At 43.6% G+C, this 19,062-nt stretch overlaps 1 long non-coding RNA gene across 1 annotated transcript; it reads right to left on the bottom strand.

Annotated features, from left to right (window-relative positions):
- Positions 1–2,717: 2,717 nt before the first annotated feature.
- LOC120820952 (uncharacterized) lies at positions 2,718–17,433 on the bottom strand. Its single transcript, XR_005712460.2, has 3 exons — positions 17,300–17,433; positions 5,442–5,514; positions 2,718–3,808 (listed from the first exon to the last, which is right to left on the bottom strand). It is a non-coding gene; the product is annotated as an uncharacterized LOC120820952 (long non-coding RNA).
- Between the last annotated feature and the right edge of the window lie 1,629 nt (positions 17,434–19,062).

Genomic DNA, 19,062 nt, shown 5'->3' with positions numbered 1-19,062 from the left:
TTGTGGATCCAGAGGAGCTGTAAAAAGTCACCCATACTCCCTGGCTAATGCACTGTACGCACACAGGGAAGACGAATGCATCGAATAACAAGAGCAGGTGGACCCCTACGGCTGGATCGTTTATGGTCATCGTGCTTAATTTCCTCCACAACCTCATTTGGGGGAAGAATATTGTAACAATCTTTCACCCGCAAGTTGAGAAGCATGTATTCCAAAAAGGGAGGGAGGTTTGTTTCCTTCTTAATCCATCCAACGGTGCGAACAGCATGACAGGTGGAAGACCCGTATCCATGGTGACTCCACTCCTGGAAGCGATAAATGATGCTTTGTCTGTAGTCGTTTGCGAGAGCTTTGGCGAGCACCTCTGACAGTTAATCTCGGGTGGATTGTCCCAGATTAATCTCAAAATTCAGTTTAAACAGTAATATTATTTGGAAAATAAGTAAATACAGAGAGAAAGTGCATACGAGCACTGAAGGACGTGTTGCTCCTTGGTTACTAAGGAACAAGAGAGGACATTTACATATCATGAAGAATCAGTGATTAGCCCAGTGGCCCACCATCATCTGCCCTCTGTGGGATAACATCTCTCATTCTGTTACTGAAGTACTTTCATTTCAAGGCTTTATTTTCCACCTCTGTGTGTATTATGCTTATATTCATACATATTCATACAGAGTTTCGACTGTCACAAAAGCAGGGCTGCCTCACCTCCGTCTTGTAAGACTTCACTCAAGTTACATCAGGCACACGACAGCAACTTTTCAAGCGTAAACCGCCCCCGGATTCCTCAAGGACGCCTTGTGAAGTCTTCATGCAAGTCTAATGAATTGTTACTCAAAAGACAATTATAGCAAGAGGTAGACCACGTTTTCCCTGATTGACACCAAAATATTTGTACTCTCCAAACACTGTTTGGAGAAAGGAGGAAACAGAGGCAAGGATGTAGAGGAGGAAATGGCGCATAAGGTTGAGAAAAGAAGAGAAAGGGAGGAGCCCGTAAAAATGGAGAAAAAAGGAGAAACCGCTGATGCCATCTGACAGTCTGTAACCTTTACTGAACATAAAACATACCAAAAGAACCATATTACGACATGAATAGCGACACAGGTAGACACATTATAGCAGAATGGGCCTTACTGCTGCGACTGGTACTTTGAACCAACAAACCAGCTGTGACTCCTCCCCTTTGATGGTTGGGGGCGTGTTTCTGTGACAAGATCTGGGCTAATAGGTTCAGTGATTCTGTTTGGTTTGAAATCCGTTCCGCTTGGGCCAGCTGAGTCCGTATTGACTGTTGTGCCAAGCAAGGAGAGATAAATGGAAGAGTGGAAAGTCAGTCGACTATCTCGCCGAGTCGATCGTGATGCGCTGAACCGAATGGTATTTAGCTCGGTGGAGGTGTTTTAAAAACGGCAGGGGATGATTAGCAGTCGGAGGAGCATCTTAAAGCAGTTGTTCAGTCGTTTGGTGGGAATGAATAGTGGGAGAGAGAAACAGGACGGATGAGCCTCTTTTTCATGCACAGAAAAATCACAGAGATTGGAAAGCAAAGCCGACAGAAGGCCGACAGATGCAGTAAACAGTCCCAGACAATGAAGAGGCTGCACTCAAAAAACACTCTCCATTTACTATGGCTGATTTTATGTGAATCCTTCATTAAAAACCAACACTGGCAAAAAAGAAGGTTGTTTTCCATCTCAAACTGCGACTAGTTTTAAGCATTCCGGTCTCGTTTTTGTGAAGGCATCGTTTCCGTTATGGAACAAGTGCTTCATGCGCACAAGATCAAGTGTCACTCATGATTAGGAAATACTTTAAATAAAATAAATAATTTACCAGTTGTAGAAGCTGCAGTGTGCTTCTCATAAAATGAGAAATGGCTCAAAGGATTTAATACTGTGACCTCAGCTTATAAAGGTCAACGACATACTATTTGTCTCTTCAATGTTTATCTGCCCAAAGTCTGGTGGGTTGGATGTGTCCAGCTCCTCATCACACTTCTGACGCTAAAAACATCCTCAATTCTGTCATCGGAGGAAACTGCTGTCAAGGACGAGTGAAAATGTACAGTTATTAAAACACATTAAAGAAGCATTGGGGCCTAACAGCGTGGATTGGTCATTTTTTCCCAAGTCTACATAATAGTTGTGAGTAATAGCAACAGCTGTTGGTATTCATACTACTGTTGGTATACGAACACGTACTGTAGGTGATTAACTTCATAATTACAAATGTGGCTTATAGGGTATAATAAGGGAATTATCGGTCTATATATTCATCCTGTCATTGTTTGTGCCTTTGGCTTGCCAAAATAACATATATGAGAAATAACTGGTGAAACGTGTTGACAGTTTTTTTATTATATTTATGTCGTTTTTTTCCTTAAAAATCGAATCTGCAAAAGCCACCAACGATGTCAGCAAAACCTCCTCAAGGAGAGAAATGCCCTCAGTGTGGCTGTCAGAGTTAATCTCAGAACCCGACGGTGGGAGTCGTTTGCCTTAAACTGTCAAGGTGCTCAGAGTACGAGGGGCTGCAGCACTGAAAAGGGACGAGGCCAAAAACATTCCTCCTTTAAACATCAAGACAAACTCTCCGTTTTTTTTCTCTCATGTTGCCAATTTTAAGATTTTACTTAAAAGGTTGTCTCTGTATATGTGTTCATTACAGTTAAAAACATACTGTAAAAGGAAAAAATAGAAAGTAAAAGATCAAAATAAAAAACGTATTTAATTATTTCTAATATAACATTTCGACTCACATGATGCGTTTTTTTGGTCTCAAGCTAACGGCGTATTATGAACGTCTATTCACCAAATACAGCCGTGAATCACATGGATCTGGTACACGGAGAACAGAGGTAAGCCATTCCTTCATTTTAAGGGTAGGGATGACCACCAGGACACTCTAGATACATGACCCATGTAATTCCACGGTGAAAAGGAGGTCCTATACAACTCTACAATTGAACAAACCAGGAAAGCGTTCAAAGAACTCTTAGTGGTGTCATTGGCACACACGTTTCCATTAAACGTCCTCAAATCGTTTAGAGCCAAGTTCCATCTCAAATATAGTGTGAATTGTTACTCGGTCTAAAGTTGCAGTGTGTTTTGAAGTTTTACTTTTGTTTAAGTAGTTTTAACTTGAATAGATTCCATGCATGCAATTATGAATTTTCTAATGCGGTGCAGGGTGTGTGCATTCTTGCAGTAAACAGTTATTAAATATTGCTTTTAGGCCATTATTACAAAGTTTATTAGCTCCAGAGTGTCCCTTTGAGAGGCTGTATCCGAGTAATTACTCATACGTCGTTGGTTTTCAAGCTTTGCATAATTTTTGTACGAGCAAAAACAAGCAATAAGAGCAAAGCACAAATGCAAATAAATATAATAAGGAAAAATGTGTTTCCTGATGAGAAACGCTGAAGCTTTTAGTTGTTTATCATCACAAAATGTAACTGTTGTATTTAAAAATTGCACCCTTGACAGCATTCACTAAAACAGAACGTTGTATCTCACGTTAAAAGCATCACCAGCTCATTAAACACAGACGGATTTTAAGATTCCTCTTTCCTCTCTGCGCGCTCAGCATATTACGCTGCTAAGATCACAGGGAGAAATCCTCAAACTGTTTCCTGCTGTTCCCAAGCACGTGGAGTCCAGGTCTGTCGGCGAATCCGTCTCACTGGAACCAGGCGCGTTGTTTCCATCGCCTGAGAAGCCGTCATCGGGGCGAGTTCGGGGGCATTCGTGGCTCTCAGCTCGTGTGTTTGCAACAGTCCCACCCTCAGTATCACTGTCAGTACCTGTGGACGGGCCAAAGCACGTTTAACATTAAGTGACGTCCCTCTATGTGATGGTAGTCATGTGACCAGCTTGAGTCACGTCAACCTTTAGTTTTTTTGCTTGTATCGAGCACATGAAATACCAGACATTTGTATGTGTTGGATTAAATTGTAGTTCAAACAGTGATATTTGCTATTAAACAGCATCTGTTGCAAGCTGTGGAACTTTAGGACTTTAGATCCGAAAGGGAGACATTGCTTTCCAATTTAAATTTAAAAATACCAATGTGTGTTAACAAGCCCGAGGTGAGAATACATTTGCTGGTTGAGGGTTTCAGAGAGAAAATATTGAACAACCTCTGCGAAGCTTCTATTTCAACTCGTGCTTATTAAAAACTCCCTTATGTCCTACGGATTTACCGAATCCCCACACTGCTTTATACAGAAAACCAGACCTTTTAGCCTGTGTGCTTTCTGTGGAAGAGTCAACAACACACTCTGAAGGCTCGGGGAGATTGCACACACACAAACGCACAGACACACAAACATGCACTTCCTAGACGTGTCCGAGGTGACAGCTCAAGATCTTTCGCGGGTTTCTGTGGAGCCGAGTCAGTTCGGTGGGATGGTGTTTGTATACGACGACTACAAGGCTTTGTGAGTCCTGTTCAACCGTCTGTACGGGGCTGTAAAAAAAGAAAAAAGGAGTCCATTATGTCCATAATCCATTATGTCTTTGTGGATGAGCTTCAGTTCTCCAATGAGCCAATCCTGTCTCCAAAAGCTTCCAATGCTGGAGAGGTCTTGGTAGGTGATGCATTTACGAAGCACAGGCCTCGGTTTTCTTCTTATTTGAGCTCATGTGGAACTGTGGACAGAAACAAGTCTCCGGCCCTTTGCTTGTGTGTCTCTTATAGATCCCATGTGGCGATCTGGGACTTTTGAGCGATCCACAGTGATCCTCATTATGAATACCCCACATCGCCAAGCGCTTGAGTTTATTATCCACGTGTGTCAAATACACACTCGCTCTCGCTCTCTCTCCACCAGCGGGACTCGTGCATCTTCATTCCCATGGCGACAATGAGCCTGACAACATGCTCTCTGTCCTTCTGTGTGTTTGAGAGCCCCGGGAAAGAAAAGGGCTCATATGAACACCATTACTTTTTTTTTTTACGACGCACACGCTTTGGGGATTGCATGAGGTTGACGCTCGCGCACAACACAAAAACACAAACACGCGTGCAGAACAACAACACAGTCAAAGGCGCGGTTTTTAATTGCCCCTAAAAGCCAGTATGGACATGCTTCCCTTGTCAGCTGCCGCCTGTGTGGTGCGTGGGGAGCTGCTTAATGATCATTACAAGCGGAGGAGGAACAATGAGGTGAACAGGGAGCCAAACAGAGAGAGAGAGAGCGATGCAACGATGCATCGTGGGAGCACGTTGGCAGTTTGTGCGAGCGCCACAAACCGAGAGCGTGTTTGTCTGGGCGGTTTCACGTTGAAACAGCAGCGTGCGACTGCGTGTTTGAGGGGGACAGGGGGGGTTGGGGAGATTAGAAAGATGAGAAACATTACAGCGTGTTTCTCTTTGCCTCTCAGAGGCAGACTGCTGATATTTTCCTGAAATGACATTGAATGATAATGATTTACCTCAATAGGGGCTCAACACACACGCTGCATACGAGCACCAGCCACTGCGCTGCTTCCCGGCGCTGACTTGCTGCTGGAAATAGTGGAGTGAAAAGAAAGAGTTAAATGACAGACAGGGAGAGATATTTACTGCCTCATTGTAAGCAATTGCTCAAGAGTTCATAGACAGGGTAAATGTTAACTTTTTCGTGAAAGATTTTAAACAGAACGGCAGCTTTTCCATCCCGCAGTCAAATCAGGGATTTGCCGCCTGATTTTTACCTTTGGTTGAACTTTCACATCAACATGCTTTGCAAAGCAAGGAAAGGCAAAATTTAACAACAAGACAAAACTAAAGTGCTTTACGTAAGAACGATTTAAACATCGAGAAAAAGAAAAAACAATTCAGTAAAAACAGACGTTAAAACAAGAATCAGTAAAAAGTATCCACTTCATCATTGATATGCTATGTTGATCATGGATTTTAATGACGTATTCATTGATGTGTTCATTACTGTACACACACAAGATTATCCTCGCAGTTGAAGTATTCTGGGAGCGGCTCCATCTCCGGTCCAGTCCAGTGACCTCGTCCCAAACACAACGTCCGGCCTTTGTGCTGCACACTGAACCCTCGCAAATATTCATCGACAACACCTGCGAGCTCCATGTGAATGCATGAGGGAGTTCATCAGGCTAAAAGGGCTCAAAATGCAGTGAGTGAAATGGGACAGCAGATCGCATCACATCAGATCAGTTTATTTCTGTAAAGGCAATGGGGCTTGGATTCGATAAGTAATTAAGTAGTTTGTTATTCCCGCTACGTTTATGGGGAGCTGAGGGATTTTGCTTGGTCAAACGAAAACAAACTATTGCTGATAGACACAAAAACCCTTCTGCTAACTAAGCTTTGTGCGTGTAAAACATGTACTTCAGAGCTTCCTGTGTTATTGTTTGCATATTAGTAGAGCAGTCCTTCACAAAGGTCTTCAGTCTGCAGAAAGACAGGGGTGTGGCGCTAATTGTGGGTTGAAAAATAGTTTGAAATTTTCTTTTAGCTCAACATTTTTTTCTAAAAAACTATTTTAGGGTTGGAAAATGTTAAAATATGTCACATCGAAAAAATGTAATGGATATAAAACACAATTTACTTAGAGCCATTGATTTGAAGATTAGTTCATTTACTGTGCTCATACTAAACACAACACACATTGATTGTCTGTTTCTTTTGCTGTAAAACCTGAGCAAACAAGACCAAAATAAACCAAAACATTCTCAAATAACCCATAAAGGATGATAAACAACTCCCTTGCAAATATAACGTCTTTATGATCCCTAAAGAAATATATATTTTGGGATGCAGTGACAATGACAGTAACAGTTTTACCACCAATAATGTATTTCTAAAGCTTCCAAACATTGTCATTTTTAAAAAGACACGAGAAAAAAGAAGGATTTTTGCTTCAATGCTGCATGAGTAAAGGTTCACTTTGTCTTTTTGCGTTGAAACTTTGAAACTCTCAAATGTTTCATGCTATTGATGTTTCCCATCTGTGTATGTGTGCTCTGCAGCGCAGATGTGCATATCTGCAAAATCAATAGAGAGAAGTTTATTAAATGATTCAAAGGTCGACTCAAGCCCAGTGTTAACGAAAAGAAATGGTCGGAGCCCAACCGGAATGAAGTCATGGTGTTTGGGGCCCATCTGGCTCAGCCACAGTAAACCAACAAAACCAACCAGTCAGCCTCAAGCACACTTATACTTTAACACGTGGATAATTGCCAACTGACAGAGAAAAGGGGCAAATTGCACTCAGCTGCATATCTTTTGTGTATTGAATTATGAGCAAATATCTGATGCAAAAGATGCACAATTGAGCACAAGTCCACAATACATTATGTATCCATGTGCATGTTATTTGTAGTAAATGCCTCAGACATTTGACCTCAAAAGCATAGGTATGGTTCCTTCTGACTGCATTTGTAATGAAAACACAAAGCTTTCCCAGGGGATGGATGCATAAGTTCACCTCAGTTCGCTATGTTACAGGAAGAAGAGTCTAAGAACTACGAGCTGTTTTTCTTCCCAGATGAGCCTCCACTGCAACGTCATGCCGAAGTGATGCATAGCAGCAGCGTTGGGTACTCGGAAAATAAGAAAATATAATGCGTTAATGTCACCGGTGACATCTTATTATCAGATGTGCAACTCATTGGGGGTAGCATGATGCTAACACCTTCAGCTGCCACACTACTCAACCGCTGAGCAACCCCAACATCTATTGCTTGTGCCAGATAACGTTACCTTATAGTCACTAAACAGCTTTAAATAAGACAACAAAAACAGTTCATTGTTCCTCTAAATGACAACGACTCTCGCAGCAGTGAAGGGAATCACGTCGGGGCAATCGACCGCCAGCTATTGATTCAATAATTGTTTGTGACTGCAGAAACGAGTAGTGGGACAGAAAACTGCTCCTGGCAAAAGACGGCTTGAATGTCAGTCCGGGAGCTGCAAGCCAAACACATCTGCCCCCCCCCCCCCCCCCCCCCCATGAGAGGCTCCCAGGGCTCACGCTGGTGGACCAGACCAGAAGCTCGTGTGCGTCCGTGTCAACAAACACATCTTTGTAAACAAGGAACAAAATCAACTCTTACACTCTTCCGAACAATCTCTTCTTAAGTCGGCAGAAGGATGCCGGGGTCTATCAAGTTTTTAGTTGAATGGTTGGTGTAGTTAAACACAGACAACTATGTATTAAATATCGATTTGAGGTGGGTTTGGGTTTATCTTCAAAAGGCAAAAAAAAACAAAAAATCAAGCACACCTTTTGTGTTCGTCTTGTCTGTGAGTCATCAGTTACCATGGTACCCTATTCAATGGAAGTTTATGGAAATTTATGGACTGATCAACGTTATTAATGTGCGAGGGGTTTGTAGAAGAACTCAACGAACTTCCTCCCCTGACTCCACGTCGTGATATATATGACACGCTGTACGTACATTCTGAGCACGCAAATCCCTCCGGTGAGACGGCACACGTTAGGTCTCTTCACCAAATACGTGTATGCACCATGTTACTAAATGTTGAGCGACGTGCTAATGTATGTATACCCACTCACGAATAGCTGATAGGTCAACTTGTTTAATACCCCTGGTTTTCAAATTGATTTAGAGTCCACGGGAACGGCGTAGGGGCCAATATGTCTGAGGTCAGAATATATGCAGCATCACAATATCTCCAGAGCTTCCGAATGATTCACATGGCGTCATTTTGGATGAATAAACAGCATTTTTTTTCCTTTTTTTTTTTTTTTTACAAAAGATGTGTTTCCTCTCAATAAGCAGAAAGAGAGATGGAGCGAGATATTGCCCCAGTCAATTCCCGCTCCGTCCTGCCCTGCAGCTTGTCTCCATTATCAGCTGCCCATCTCAGTGCTGTCTAAATGATTTCACAAGCTGAGTAAATAAAGACATCTCTCACCAGAAGAAGGGCGAGGGAGGGGTGGGGTGGGGCCCCGTTCCTGCACTGCTCGATTTGACCACCGGGGGATGCTGTGTCAGTGAGAGATACTGTAATAAAGCGCCTCAGACCCCTATAAGACAGAAAAACCTGCCCATTTCTCTGCATTGCCTCACACGCGTCAATGGCTCGCCTTGGTTCGTTCTTCTAAAGAATCTCTTAGCTTTCATTATAATATTATCATGAATAATTAAAATGCAATGAAAACATGTATATGCAATTAGATTTCATGGGTGTTAAATTTTACAGCTCATTAAAAAACAGTTATCCCACTAGCCAGAGACATGTGTCAGTACTAACAGCTTAGAAAAGAAAAGAAGAACAGGAGCAACCCTGTTTTCTATGAAAAGAAAAGGCCGTCCTTTCAGGAGGAACAACATTCAGTCAGTCAGTCATTACAGCCCACAAGCATCATGCCCACTTTCAAGAAATAACACCCTTCAGGGCCTGAGATGTGGTTAAAAGACAACACGTTTCACATAGAGAGACGGGTCTGGGTGGGAAGATGGGCCAACGATACTTTAGTGTCCTTTTCAAATGCTGTCGCTTATGTCGTTCATCTTATTATCTTTACAAATGTTACAATCATGTATTTCTCGCGGGTAGTTACATGTTTCCTTAAGTATACCTAACAATCATTTCCTGCATGGAACCACCATCCTGCAACCAAAAGACAGCAAAGGTCCCCTTCAAGATGTGGCACCTTTTATGTGCACGCGTAATCAGCGTTTGTGGTAAAATGGTCAGTTGAAGCAACACATTCCTTACTGTGTGCTTCATTCACAGGGGAAGCTGCTTTCTCCTCCTCGCCGATCACGTCACCCGAGATAACAGCTGTTCTGCCTGAATCCGATCACACCAACGTCACAACATGAAACCGCTGCTTTCTTTTAAAGTGATTAGTGACAGGACGGCATCTCATCATTGTCATCCTGTGAAAGGTATGTTTATGCACCAAAATCTCACGGTTAGGGTTGGTCCAATATAAGGGTTTGGCTTAAAGGGATGATGCTCGTAATGTGATCCAAGCAAAGGACGCGAGTCAGTGAATGAGCATCGCTTTATGTACCTTCTGGCCTGAGTGGACTCCCTCGTTCTTTATACCACCTCATTGGTCTGAGCGTGGAGTGAAGAATCGGACGGGTGTACGATGGAGTAAGCAGAAAGCCTGCTGTGTCTCATGCACCGCTACAGGATCCCTTTTGCTTCAGATGTAGAGACAGTGAACAGGCTATGCATTGTTTTAACAGGCATGATCCAGTTATTGAATTAATGGATTTCATCTCAATTTTTTTCTCTTTCTTTTCCATTTTTTTGCCATATAGTGCTTAGGGGTCAACATCTACCCCTACAGGCACCATCATGAACCACAAGGCAATGGCAAATTACTCTTTTTGTTTAATTTGGACGACCTGTAGGTTGAATGCAGTGTCGATGGGGGTCGCACACCAGCTAATCCAGAGGTTTATAACAAAGAGGTTCAACCATGAGTCTAAATTGGGAAATTTGGCACAACCAGTTTTCTTACTTACTTGGAATGTAGAATTTACTGCATTTGTACACTGTGGTTTTGCTATGGGTACTCAGGTAGATCATTTAAGGACTTCTTCCCCCACTGAAATATGCATTTATTGTTAGCAAAACAGTGAAAGTGGAAGCAGCGCACAGAAAAAACGCATTTCTATAAATAAACGCAATGCTTTCTGGAAACAGTTGCTTTGTGTCTGCTCCTGTTAAGAGCCGAGCTTGCACCTCAGGAACAGATTGTCAGGGGGTGAAGAATGAGTTACAACGTCAGGAGCGACAGGGAGAAGAGATGGAGAGGGAAAGGTAGTGGAACAGAAAAGAGAAGAAGGGAGAACCTGCAGCAGGGATTTGGTCAGCTGGGGGAAGTTGAAATGCAGATGGCCAGGTGGTCCGTTGGCTCCCGTTCCTCTTCCTCTTCTCTCAGAACCCCGTCTCTCAATTCTTCCACTAAACACTCCTCTTTCACACGTTTCCCCCCCCCCCATTTGCTGTCCTCGTCATTCCTCTGTTTTATCTTCCCCTTCTGCTCCTTTTTATAGTCTATCTTGCACTCCATTCTGTGCTCCCCCCTCTTTATCAGCCCTACTTTTTTCATCCCGGTTGGTAATCTATTCGATCCGAACCACATGTGGCAATGAATTCTCTCTCTGGCACCCCGAGGTGCAGCAGCAATCCTTGGCCAAAAGGAAGGCAGATCCCTTAGATCTTATTATATCGCCTGCCTGTGGTTACCACAATCTGAAGCGAGATTCTCACTTGTGAAAAATTATAATGCAATATACCAAACAAACACCGCTATAAATAAAACTTGATAACTTTGCAAAGTCGTGTCACAGCGAATTCCACCCAAGGAACTTCTGTGCATAAATATACACTTCATGTGCCTCTGCAACATACTCACAAGTATATGTTACTGTTTCAGGATAAAAATAAAATACAATTTTAATGCTGAGACCCCTGTCATTCAGAAGCCTTCTTTTCCATCTTTCGCCCATCAGTTTGAGATTAGAACCACCTGTTTTGTATGATGAATCGTAGTGGCTATATCTACCGTTCAATTAAAAAACAGAACACCCAGGGATTTAGGCAAAATAATGACTTGGTTAGGTCAAAGGAAAGATCATGATTTTTGCTTTTACGGAACTAAAGTTAAATGCGACGCTTAAAAGCACGAAAGCACTTTATTTGTTAAAGGCAAAACAAAAGCCGTACAAGTGCAAACAGAAGTTGGCCTTGGTAGCGTCTTTGCTATTCTGCAACACACTTCTTACAAAACGCCACACTCATTTCTAGACAAACACACACACACACACGGATACACAATGTGTGAAATATATGGCAATCACTGGAAAACACTTCTATTCAAAATGCAAAATATGTGAAATTGGCGGCGCCGCCCCACACACACGCATGAATTGAAAACCAATCAGTCTGAGCCTTCACACAACAAATAGACGTGAGGTGAGTTCACCCATTTAGGGAGCACTCTGCACACGGGGGAGGGACGAGGGACGAGGGGGGGGGGGGACACAAAAGAAGAAGTGCACCCGGTAATAGACGAGGACATATTTCAGAGGACATCAGGGCCACTTTGCTGAACAATGTCATGAATCACAGCTTCCACAAAGTGGACATTTAAACTGGAGAAACGCTGGTTCTTTAAAGTTTCTCGGCTACTATGAAACTATAATGTAACGTCGGCCTATTTTTAACCTTTTGTCACGTCAGAGAAGTATTGTAAAACCAGAAATGAAGAACAGACGAAATGGGTTCCTTTGTTTCAGCGATTGGATTTGTGAAGCTTGGGGGGGGGATGAAAGTCCACTGTACTGATCAATACCTAGCAAACCTGATCCATCAGTGTGGTGTTAACGGTTCCACAGACATGTGGAGACGTATTTGGTGCAGCGGCTCGGTTAATGACACAGTTTTCCCTTTTGACGTTGACAGTAGAGTCAAGAGTAAAGTCACATGACACGTTTAAACGTATCCTCTTCCCTCATTCTTAAACCTCATACCAGATGACTTCTTTTACCTTTGGAATCAGAAGCATGCTGGCATTCGATTATATATGACACTCGATTTTGGGTGAAGAGACATCTGATTACCTGGTCCTTAGAGGACTTGACCAACCTAGGGGACGTTGCTAACTCTGTAAAAAAAAAAGAAAGCCGTGTCCTCTCAGCAAAAGGTCCACTCCTGGGAAAACTTTGCAATGTATTCTTCTCAGATAATTCATTAGATTTACAATGGAGCCAGTAAAAATGAGGTCATTAATCTGAATCAAGGGCGGTATTAGAGAATCAGCAGGAGGCTGAGCTCAAGAGACAGAGTTGCAATGAGCTCGGAGTATTTATGAGTGTTCAGAAGAGCGCATTTGGCACTTGTGGTTTTTCTAATGATGACTCCTCTTTGGCGTCGGAGTTTTAAGAGTATCACTGTCTTGCAGTTGTACTAGTCAATAATCCTGTGCATGATTGGATTTGCCTGTCGGATTATTTCTCCCTTTGTGTTCTCTCTGTGTGTCTCTTTGTCCTCACAAAGACAGACGGAGGAATCCCTCGTTCCCGCACGGCGACCAGAGAGGAGGGAAGTTTTATTTGGTAAATATGGGGTTGCAAACCTGTGAGGAATTCATGATTGCAACATCTGAAAAGATTATATGATAGGAAGACATACGCGACAGCATTTGAAAGGGTGATTTTAGCTAATCAAAGACTCGATCCGGGTAAGACGTGCAACAGGAAGCAGGTAGTCCGACCATTGCCCGAGGCCCCGCTGCCCCCCCCCCCCAGCTGACTCCCGCCCCCCCTTAGGAACAGTAGATTCTTTAGACAAGCAAGCCTCGCACTCCAAGTAATCACAAGTACTCACAAATTGCAACACTTCAGCGTCTCAAAATTCTCTTTCATCACTTCCCTCCCACACTCCTGCCAGCTCGCAGCTTGGTATGACTATTAATCGTGGTACTGGTGTGAAGTGTCGCTCAGGGAGCCGGGACTTCGTACCTCCGGGTCAAGATTCAGCTCTGCAGAAGCTGATCTGCAGTCTGACAGCAGCTTTGAGAGGACTTGGTCCCCACTCCGCAGAACTCCGCACTTGCTGCTCCCACATGCTCCAGTGGTCCTGCTTTGCTTATATCTTCTTCATGAAAGAAAAGAAAACAGGTGAAGACCTCTCCCCCGGAATGAAATGTGCCGTCGAAATAATGCATGCGCTGCTTTGCCTTCAACTATGTCCTGAGATCCCTTTTAAGTTTCTACATGTACCTTTTTTGGTCCAAATACTAAGGACCAAACGATCTAAATCAACTAAAAACACCATGTAATCCCCTTGCTGAAGCTGTCCCTGTACCCATGCGTGATGTGTCCCTGGGGGAAGCTGTGGCCCACAGCAGGTCCCGCTACCTCACTGAATCATGCACACTCTCATCCCCCACTTACTGTCTTACTTTCTGCATCGGCGCTTTGCTCTCTCACGGCTTTCCCTTAAACTGCTCTGCGACGCAGTGTTTCAGGGCTCATTGGGACACTGTCAGGAGCGTCCAACTGTGACCCTTGAAGTGGGAGTGGATGGATTTAAGGCCCCCATCACACTCTAGACAAGGAAAATAGTGTTGGAACCTCGAATTTCCTCGTCATTCAATCATGCAATATACGTCTCTGTCCTTATTTGTGCAGTTGCATTCATGCAAACATGCCTACTTCTTCACACAATGAGATATAATGGCTGAATATATACAGGCTCATATGTATTCTGCACGGCAAAACCATTCCTGCCTAAATTTCCCCACGAGAGATTGCGATGAAGAACGCGGCTGACGGATAAGTGAGTGACACGGCTGACTGGCTCGTGCTGGCGTCTGTGTGGGAGGTGGCACACGTTCCCAGCCAAGCAGTCTGCATGGGAGCAGAAGTATTCAAATCATCTATCTTTTGTTCATTGAATAAAAACATACTCCAATTCTTCTGATCAAGCAAAGGCCGCCGTTTCATCGTTTTCTCGCGTGTCCGTAGTGTGCGAAGACCGAGTTATTTGGATGGTCTGCTGTGGATCGAAATGATCCGCTTTTATTCATGTTCCAACAAATTAGCTGCTTTTTTTTTATCCCCGGGGAGAAATGTGTCCTTCACACATCTCCCCCTCTTTGTCTCACTGGAGCTTTTAGTGTGCCTTTGCCGTTCATGAATAGTCAAACCGCAGCTCCTGTTTGGCTGCGTGTGCGGGTTCTGCTGGGGAGCTGGTATCGGGAGCACTTGAAAGGAATGCAGAGGGACTGAGAGCGAGAAGGAAAGAGAGAATAGATTGATCTCGGGGAGGGAAATGGAGGGGCGAGCCGGCGGAGAGGAGACGTTCTCCGCAGCGTGTTCCCTTTCCATCCACCCGCTCTTCATCTGCTGCCTCAGTGGGCAGGCGGAGGCCAAGAGGGACGGCGCCATGACGGAGAAGGAAACGGCGTGAGGACGGGGGGGGGGGGGAGAAGGGGCAACGACGGGAGAGAAGAGTGGGAGAAGAAGATGAAAACAAGAGCTTAATTGATGTGTTCAGTTTACTGCGAGGACACAAAATAATGACTTACTTTTAAAAAGAAGAAGTACTTTCTGCAAAAGTACACGTTTTGGTTTCATTGGTTTTCATGTCTGTTTGAATATTTGGATTGTGGATCAAAATGATGCCAAACATCTGATTAAAAGGGCCGACCCGGGCGGCACTGAGAGCGCTGTTTTAAAACGAACAAACAATTTCTTTGATAAAGACATTTAGCCTCTAGTGTCGCCATTAGCAGGAAAGTAATTCATGTATTACTTCATCTTTTTTTAAAACATTGTTTTATCTATTGACTTTTTTATTTGGCCTTTTTTCTGTTGCATTTTCATTTTATTCCTCCCATTGTGTTTAATTTATTAACAGAGCAATTACCTTTTTATTGCTTTAATGAGATAAGAACATCACATTTTTTACAGTTTCAGTAGCCTATCATTTCAATTGCAGTCAAACATGATGTCAACACAGTCTTTATAATATTATAATATCTAAATATTATTTAGGTGGCTTAAAACTTCCTGCACTTTGAATTTGTGTTATCTTTGCTATCATGAAAATTGATGAAATTGTGCAAATAAATAAAACTCCAGCTCAAGACTATGACTCAAACTTTTCTTTAATGTGAAGGAATATGAATTGAAGTTGGACTTCAGTGTATCTGCAGACTAACATTTGTGAATTGTCTTCATAGCTGTAAGTAAAAAACAAGGACACGTTGTTCTTGCATGAAGCCCGAAGCTTTAAAGGTTTCAAAAATCACACACACGCACAAAAACACAATTCTTCATTGCCGCCCCCGAACAGAGAGAAGCTCTCTCTCTCTCTCTCTCTCTCTCTCTCTCTCTCCTGACTGGGAGAAGGAAAACTCTTCTGCACTTGGGACTCTGCTTGGGAGATAATTATCTCTGTAGTGTCACACCGCGGTGAAATTGTCTGTTGTTTTACTCTGTGGGGCATTTTGTCTTGTCATTTACGGTTTTATTTTGAAATAATAACTCCTCTCGTTTCAGGTCACTTACCCTTCCTCATGTGTCACCAGTCTGATTGTCTTCCCTGATTCCTGATTGTGTCCACCTGTTCCCCATTCCCCTCCATGTGTATTAATAGTCTGCGTCTCCCTTTGTCCTGTGCCAGTGTGTTCGTCATTACCCATGTGTTCTACCTCGTTCTGCCACGTCACAGGTTCCTTTTTGTTGTTATTCAGGATCTTCGATCGGCCCAGTGCCTTCACCTCCACGCAGGTTGTTTTTTGGTTTTGCTTAAGTTTTGTATTCCTAGGTTAGATGCAACATTAATCTTTCATAGTTCTTTGTTTTTCCTCCTATAAGGAGTGATTTTGTTTTGAGACGTTGCCTCCGTCAATAGAGTGCGTTGGTTACTTTGATAAATTTAAAAGCCTTTTGTTTTCCTCCTAGAGCGGAGTGATTTTGTTTTTGATAGTTTTATAGCCACACTTCTTCCTGGTTTATTTTATCGGAAGAAGTGTGACCTAGGATAATTTCATAGCCCGCTTTAGACTCTGTCTGGAGGACCTTCGCTGCATAAATAAAGATCTCCTTTCCTACCTGAGAACCCTGCGCCTGCTTCCTATCTTCCTCCCGGGCTGACATGTAGTCGGCTCGCTGAGCCCGTCTGCACTGCATAAAGTCACACAAATACACCGAAGGCCGCGTCCATACAGCCACTGATGCCATAACGAGGGCCACACACACACACACACAGCCGGTACCCTCGCATCTCATGGACTTTGACAGAATCTATTCGCCCACCTGCTCCTCTTCCTTTTCCAAAATGCGGAGCGGTGGATGTAGAGTATCTGGCTGGTTAGGATCCTCTGCTGTCGCTTTCCTCTCTTTCTCGTGCTTCTTTGTTCTTTCTCTCCATCTGCTTCCCCTCCTGTTCCCTCTTCTGCTTCCCCCACCGCTTCTCCTTCACGCGGGGCCTTTCCATTCCCTCGCCTCCGTCACCTCACCCCCTTTTCCTAGTCCCTCGCGTCTCGCTTTCTTCTGATCCGCCCCTTCCACCTCAAATCCTCTCTTTCCCTTCTTTCCTATCCTCCTGTTTGCTTTCTACTTGTGTCCTCCGCGCTCCTCGTCCCCTTGTCTCCTCTCGCCTCCTCTTTCTTCTCTGCTGTGTTCCAGTCTGCTTGCACACCCCCTCGTCCTCTTCCTTCCCCTCTCCTCTCCTCCCCGTCGCGTACCTCCGCATGCACACCACGTATTCAATTACCGTGGACTTGATTACTTGCTTAAAATGCGTCATCGAAGGGCGAGCAGCTACTTACTCTCTGAAGGAAATCTATCGGCGTCCTGCTTACGATGCCGCGAGCTTCCTCTTCACTTTTGTTTGTGTGCTTTTTCCGGAGCGGCCGCGCTGCTTCCGTGCTGCGGGTGTGTGTTTGAGGAGCAGAGGGGGAGGGAAGGGGGAGAGTTTCTCTCTTCCTGTAGTCTCTTTGACTTTCACACACACACACACACACACACACACACAAAGGTCCACTAATACCTGCTCATTACAGATAACAGCTCGGTCCTCAGTCAATGAAATTATGTTATTTGAGTTCAATAATACAAATCACTGAACATGTTACCAGCTGATTGATGCAAAAAAATCCCCCGTGGCCTCGGCTGATGTCGGTCACCTGCCCTCGCACACGCACACGCACACGCATACACACAGAATCATACAGCCGCACAGAGGAGCATACTAAAACAAATCCCACAAACAAAGACGTATTGGAGCGTGCACAGTGAGAGCTTTTTAAACCTCCTAATAGGCCCGGCTGGAGAGAAGCAATGAAGCAAATTGGAACGAAATGGTGCACAGAAAAAACGAAGAACATGCTTCCAAACTCTCGCAGTGCGATGCGTGTACGTCTTCCACGTATCCCTTGTGCGTCGTTGCACGGTGGATTGGTTCAATGCTGAGGTTATATTTTTATATTTTTGATAGTAATGACATGTTGTTGTTGTCGGGGGTGTAAGACTTTTTTTATTTGTTAGCTTTATTTTCAGCAACTCCAAGAGTGAGGGACTCGCCCTTGGCTGCTGGCCAGTTGGGCCCAGCGTACTGGTTTATTCATCCCTCCCACTGGTGCGCTGGAGAGTTTTGGAATGAATTATTCTCATTTTCCTTCCTTGACATTGAGACCGTCGCTGGTGGACCTTCAGCTGGGACTTTAAGTGCTGTAGCGACGGCAAGCGACACTGTATCATCAATAATGTTGAGAATTATTTAAAGTCAAACTCAAGAACATCCTGAATGAAACTTCAACAAATGTTTCTGACAAAGTGTTGGCTTCTTTTCTCAGGATTTGGGGAACTTTTTTTGAGGACGTTTTAACCTCTGGAACAAAAACCTGGCTCCTTTTTATTTGTTTTACTGTTTGTACCCATCATGAAACTAATGCACAGTCCAAAATGTCTGTGAGTTGTATGGGATCTTACAGGCTGAACGTATCCAATCTATTTGGGTTAAAAACCTGCTTTCAACATGGAGCTCATTGCATAGAATAATACATTTTGAATGAATATGAAGTGAAAAAGACTCTTTAAAGAGGACTATTTTCTACGTAATATACATCCTAGCAGCCTGTAAAAAGGATTTACCATTCAGTTAACAGAACCTGAAGAGGGAACATCAGAACCACCCCCGTGTGTGTGTTGAATGTGAATGTGGAGCCGATAGGCTTCGGTTACTATAAAGAATGGAACCAGAGAAAACAGTACAAATAAATCCCCCCCATCAGCTGAGTAATAAGTGTACAAGTAGGAACAGCAAGTCGTGCTTTCAGAGGGATTCTCTTCACCCTGCCAAGAAATAGTCTGCCACATTTCAATTGATTAAACTAGAAGCATGCGGGGATGTAGAAAGGCTTCTGAGTAGATATATTTTTACCCTTTGCTGCTTATTAATTTTCACCATCATTGCAAAGAGAAGACTTTCATGTCCGCAATCAAAAACCACGCACACAATATGTACCGCACAATGCCATCGTCAAATAGTCCGACTTACTTATAAAAAAAAAAAATCCATATTAAGCAACCC

This window comes from Gasterosteus aculeatus, chromosome 6 (genome assembly GCF_964276395.1).
Source record: "Gasterosteus aculeatus chromosome 6, fGasAcu3.hap1.1, whole genome shotgun sequence".
NCBI lineage: Eukaryota > Metazoa > Chordata > Actinopteri > Perciformes > Gasterosteidae > Gasterosteus > Gasterosteus aculeatus.
This window is presented reverse-complemented; position numbering and strand designations above follow the sequence as displayed.